Raw genomic sequence first — 5,531 nt, 5'->3', positions numbered from 1 at the left:
TCAATCTGTTGGAAAGATTTTTCAGTATGATCGGAACATGAAGTGGTACATCACGTTTATTATATAAATGGTGAGATATGTGTGTTAAAAAGTTAATAATTTAAAAAATAAAATTTCTTACCATTTATATAAAAACAAGTGGTGTACCACTCATATTCCAGTCATAATGAAAAATTTATAGATCTATTGGATGACTTTGGGTAGAAACCATATGCTAATTGGCTGTATGAGCTTCGGTCCTTGATCCTCATGGACGATCTGAGCTGTGGACTGCATTCTTGATGGATTTAACATTAATGGACGGCAAAGATTACACTCGAATGTGGTCCTTCCTTCAATGTTCTTAAAACTCAATTTACAGACAACTACAACACGATTAACACTTTTACTAATATTATATCAACAAACGATCACATTTTCTCATATAAATATGAAATATGAGTTATTGAATTATTATAATTTTCTATCGCTTTGTGTGTTTTCAAGTTTGGGGATAACATTTTCTCATTTAAATCTTTTGCGCTCATTTTATGTGTAGTCTTTATTATTGATAGATTCGTGTTAATAGACATAACTCTCATTAATTGTGTTGTTATAAGTTTAACACGTGTCAATCAATAACAAATACCACAGCACGACCATACACAAAAATATACATAAGATAAGATTTGATCTTGACACAAACGCCTTATGATAACTGGACTTAATAACTCAAAAAATAAACCTAAGAGTTGAAAAATAAAAAGGAATTAACTTGGCTTCTGAACATTTCAGCAGCCATCCCTACTTACAACCAATTCCGTGTGAACACGTATTCAAATTTGATTAAAAAAATCAAAACTTCAATACGTGTCCACAGAAAATTAGTTGTAAGAAGGAATGGCTGGTGAAATTTCAGCAGCCAAATCTTGTTAAAATAAAAATAAAAACGTGCCACTTATAGCTAATCAGTAAATTCGTTCAAAAGAATCAAAACCCACACAGCTTTCAATGCCCCTTGAAAAGTGACCGTATAACATCCCGTCCGTGACTTACCAAGTCATTAACAAACTCATGAGAGAGAGAGACTGTGTGTGTGATGCTGATGCGATTCTCCAGATTCCTGGGTTCGATCCGTTTCTCTCTCTCTATAAATACATGCACCAGCGTATGTATGTCAGTATATATTATTATTGTATATAATGTTGCTGTGAGATCTCCCGTTTCTGAGATCTACGGGCGGTGGTTGACATGGATTTGTTTTATTATTATTATTTTTTATAAAAATAATTACTTGGTGGGGTGGGAATGCACTGGAGGCAGCGGTTCATCGATCTGTTTATGAGATTTTGTTGTGAGTAAACACAGTACATGAATCGGTCGATAAACCTCTGCATCCAGCGCTCACTCTCTCATTCTTCTCTTTATTTATTTTTTATTTTTTGCTGGTATTTCTGAACTTGCTCTGTTTGATTGCTGAGAAACTGTGGGAAAATATGGTAAAGATTGAAGTTTTGGTGTTTTTCCGAACTTCTGATCGGAACCCAGAAGGAAAAAAGCTTGTTCATTTTTTTTAGAAGGTAAATAAAACCAGATTTGTGGGTAATTTGCGTTTAGTATTTTGTTTGTGTGTGCTTTTGGTGGTTGACTGCAGCCTGCAGGTAATTAAATGGCAAATTAATCATTTATCTAGATTATGGTTCTACTTTCCTGAATTCTGAACTTGAAAATACATGATCTATGACTATGACGATAGAAAAAAAATTCACTGTACCAAAAACACGGCTCGCTACACTGACATAATAAAAGTGGTTGGAATTTTTTTTCTAAGTATCCAATCACTTATATTATGATGTTTGTGTATCGACCTTGTTCCCAACCAATTGAACAAACTCTTGATCTATGACATGCTTTTGATTCTAAAGTTTGAAGCTTCATATTTTATTTAAGTTCTTAATTACTGGCTGTAAATTTTATATTTACTATGTTGGTTAACAGAACATTGAGTATTTGGTATTTATGATGAGAATTGAGATGATTGAATTTTGGACTATAAATCTGCCTTTCGAGATGAGCTTATGTGTTGTTTTGTGTTCCAGTGTTAGTCTTCGGGTGCAGAAAACCGAGTTTATAGTGTTCATCAGTGTGATTATCTATGATGCATGGACACGGTGGTATTCCTTCGTATTCCCATGTCATGTCGTATTTTCTTGTGGTCATACAACAATTCTTCTTGTTAATTGGACGTATCTCTGTGTTGTGTCTTTGTGCCCATGCATCGTAGGTGATTATGATGGTGAAACCGATAGTATTGATTGTGGACTTCGAGTTATTAGTTCAATGATACCGAACTGATGTGCTTCTCATACCCGCATAAGATGGTTTGTGGTGAATTAATTGGTTAGAATTCGTTTTTCGGGGGCTGAATTTTGTATTCAAGCGTCTTTCTGATTGATCTTGTTCTTTTGCTTGAACATGAATTTTAGGTGTCCTGTTCTTGACTTGTTCATTCCCTTTTGCTAGAATTGATGTTCTTGTTTATCGACTTTTATATTGTTCAAAACATTTTGCTTCCATATAAGTTTAATTCTTTTGTATTATGGAATTAATTTTCCCTGTTTCCGCTCGTAATGTATCACATGATGTTCTTAATCGTTGGATTATTTCCTAATCATGTATGCATGGATCATAGTAAAATCTTTCTAATACATTAACTTTTACTTTTGCCTTTTTTGTGAAAGAGCTGAAGATTTGGCTGTAATAAAGAAGGGGAGTACATTCTTTTCTTTCATTATTTTTGGTAAAAAAGGAGTTACAATCCAGAAACTAACTCATTTTCTGTTCCCTCTTTTGTGTTTGCTGCCACCATATATACGGAGGCTTTGTAATATGCTCGGAATATCTTATACATTGAGTTTTTCGCTGTTAGATTGTTGGTCAAGTATCCAATAATCTAGATCAACCGGCCAAAAATCTCCATATTTTTTATACATCAGAAAATAGTAGAATTTCCGTTATAGATGATATCCGTGGTAATTAATTGGCTTCCAAATATTTGTCATTTTATTGAGCAGGTGGTCTAAAAGTTTGAACTTGTTTCTTTCTCTTCTAATGGAAAAAAAAAAAAAGCCTTCCGAAAGAGAGCTTGCAATTGGAAAACACAACGTCGTCGTCGTGACTGCATGTATCTGCATGTAAGTGAGAGGAAACTGCAGTTCTGTGGAAGTACCAAGTTGCCAGAGAATCTTCTATGTTTGATGTTTACCTGTAGAATCTGGTATCAAATTCCTTGTGCCAAAGTTATCGGATTGCGGAAATTTTGGTTGGAGTATAGGGTAGGACAATGTTATTAACCTCTATACATTCTCTTCAGTTCTCTCTTCTCTGAGTTGAGATCCTCTTCGGACCTCACTGTGGAGTCTAAGGACCAGCAAATCCGGATTGTTCAAGAGTGAGTTTGGGCCTTGGTTTGTGAAAGGTGCCCTAGCAGAATAAGTTAATGAGAACTGTCAGATTCAATTTGAGTGGTTTGGATTTACTGATCATTGGGCTCCGAACAATGAGATCAGGAGAAGATCTCAACCTCTTCTCTAATTCTATTGGAATTCTTATGAAAATTTGCAAGTTTGTCTTCCTTTGCCATTTTTGTATACATTTAGGAAATAATTAATCTGATATGAGCAATTGTTCTTGGTTAATAGCATGTTCCGGATTTTATCCAATATATTAGTTAATTCTAAATGTAGTTGCCCCTTGCTTTATCTGTCAAATACTGTTTAATTCTTACGTGCGAAGAGTCAATGAAAACGAAGTATATTAACTTTGTGGCCATGGATGGAGGCAGCATATGCCTACTGGGGCAATTGCCCCCAATCAACTTCTTTTGCGATGGAAAATTGCTCCAATTAAAAATATAAATTACTCTCTCATCTTATATACTTTTTTTACTTTTTCACCCTTCCTACAGTTACCCAAAATTTTGACGTTTTAAACACCAGTTATCTAAAATCATGTAGTTGGACAATAAATTGACAAAACCCAATGTAAAACAAACACTTGTTTGATTTGTTTCCTTGAATTTTGACGAAATAGTTTTGGGGGGCTGATAATGAAAAGGACATTGACGCTGGCTATGATGTCGATAAGGATTTCCTTTGTCATGTGTATTAAGTAAAGGTAAGACAAGACATCTACTGAACATCACTTCCAAACTTCACATTCGGGAGATAAAGTTGAGTTGTTCAAAGCTCCTGAACCCCAACCGGCCCCCCCACTCCCTCTTTGGGCTGATGCTCCGTGCTTGTGGAGTGACATACTGCACGTCGAAAAAAAAAGAGAATGAGGTGACGCCACTAGCTAAATGGTTTGAGAATATAACAGCCAGTTCATATCTTCTGCTCAAATTCATTGTCAATCTTATTTTCTATTCCGATAGGAACAGTTGGTAATGCGAGGGAGACTCTTTTGTCGTATATTGGATGAGTAATTCACTTTTTAAACACATGACAAACTTATATTAAACGAATGACGTCATGAGTATTATATCTTAGTTGCAAGAGAGAATCTCTTGTTGCGTGCACTCAGAGAATCAATTTATCAATTATGTAACTAGTTTTGTATATATTAGGCAATTGCTATAGACATATAATCATGCCTTTCATGCCTTCGGGCATGAAAATTGGAATGAGTGGGACGTCACACCATTACAAATACACACCAATAGCTTTCGCATATGTTTTCTTTTCAATTTCATTTCCTGATGACTCAAATTAAGATGAGAAGGTTCAAACGTTCATCTTATGTTATCCCATGGCTAACCGGGAGCTTCAAACGGTAATTCTTAGGAAAGTTTGCAAGGATTTTGTCTTCCTTTGCCATTTTTGGTATACATTTAGAAAATAACTAATCTGATATGAGCAAATGCTATTGGTTAATTGTTTCTGGTTTTATCCAATTTATTAGTTATTTTTTGTTGTGTTGAAAGGATTCTAGATGTAGTTGCCTTTGGTTTTATCTATCGAATATTGTTTAATTCTCACATGTATAGAGTTGTTGAAAACGAAGTAGATTAACTTTGTGGCCATAGATAGAGGCAGCTGCCCTCAGTAAACTTCTTTTGCGATGAAAAATTGCTCCAACTAAAAATATAAATTACGCTCTCACGTTTTATCCTTTTCATACTCTCACTCTTCTTAAACACCAGTTACCCAAAATTTTAGCGTTTTAAACACCAATTACCTAAAAACTGGAGGTCACGGGTTCGAAACCCGCTGTTGGTGTGGAAGCCAGACTTGTGACCAGAAAGAGGTTGAAATGCTTCTGTAAATCTTCACGACCCTCGAAAGGGTTGCTTGCCACTAGTTGTCCCCCTTTTTGAAAAAAAAAAAAAAAAAAAAAAAATTCAATTCAACTTCATTATTCAAAGTTGCCCTTAATAAAATGTTACTGCCTCCGTTCATATTTGCGCCCATGCATGCATCGTACTGATATGTTAGTAACAAATATTGACTGAACCAAAATTAAAATTAAAAAAGAAAAAAGAAAAAAAAGAA

At 34.8% G+C, this 5,531-nt stretch overlaps 1 long non-coding RNA gene across 2 annotated transcripts; it reads left to right on the top strand.

Moving 5' to 3' along the window:
• Positions 1 to 1,061: 1,061 nt before the first annotated feature.
• LOC137710762 (uncharacterized) lies at positions 1,062 to 3,749 on the top strand. Of its 2 annotated transcripts, none has more exons than XR_011065008.1 (2): positions 1,062 to 1,147; positions 3,054 to 3,749. It is a non-coding gene; the product is annotated as an uncharacterized lncRNA (long non-coding RNA). The 2 variants fall into 2 exon arrangements; XR_011065007.1 differs by lacking the exon at positions 1,062 to 1,147 and adding an exon at positions 1,154 to 1,559.
• Positions 3,750 to 5,531: the final 1,782 nt, after the last annotated feature.

Source organism: Pyrus communis, chromosome 12 (genome assembly GCF_963583255.1).
Source record: "Pyrus communis chromosome 12, drPyrComm1.1, whole genome shotgun sequence".
Taxonomy (NCBI): Eukaryota; Viridiplantae; Streptophyta; class Magnoliopsida; order Rosales; family Rosaceae; genus Pyrus; species Pyrus communis.
Note: the sequence above shows the minus strand (reverse complement) of the source record. Positions and strands in the feature narration are given on the sequence as shown.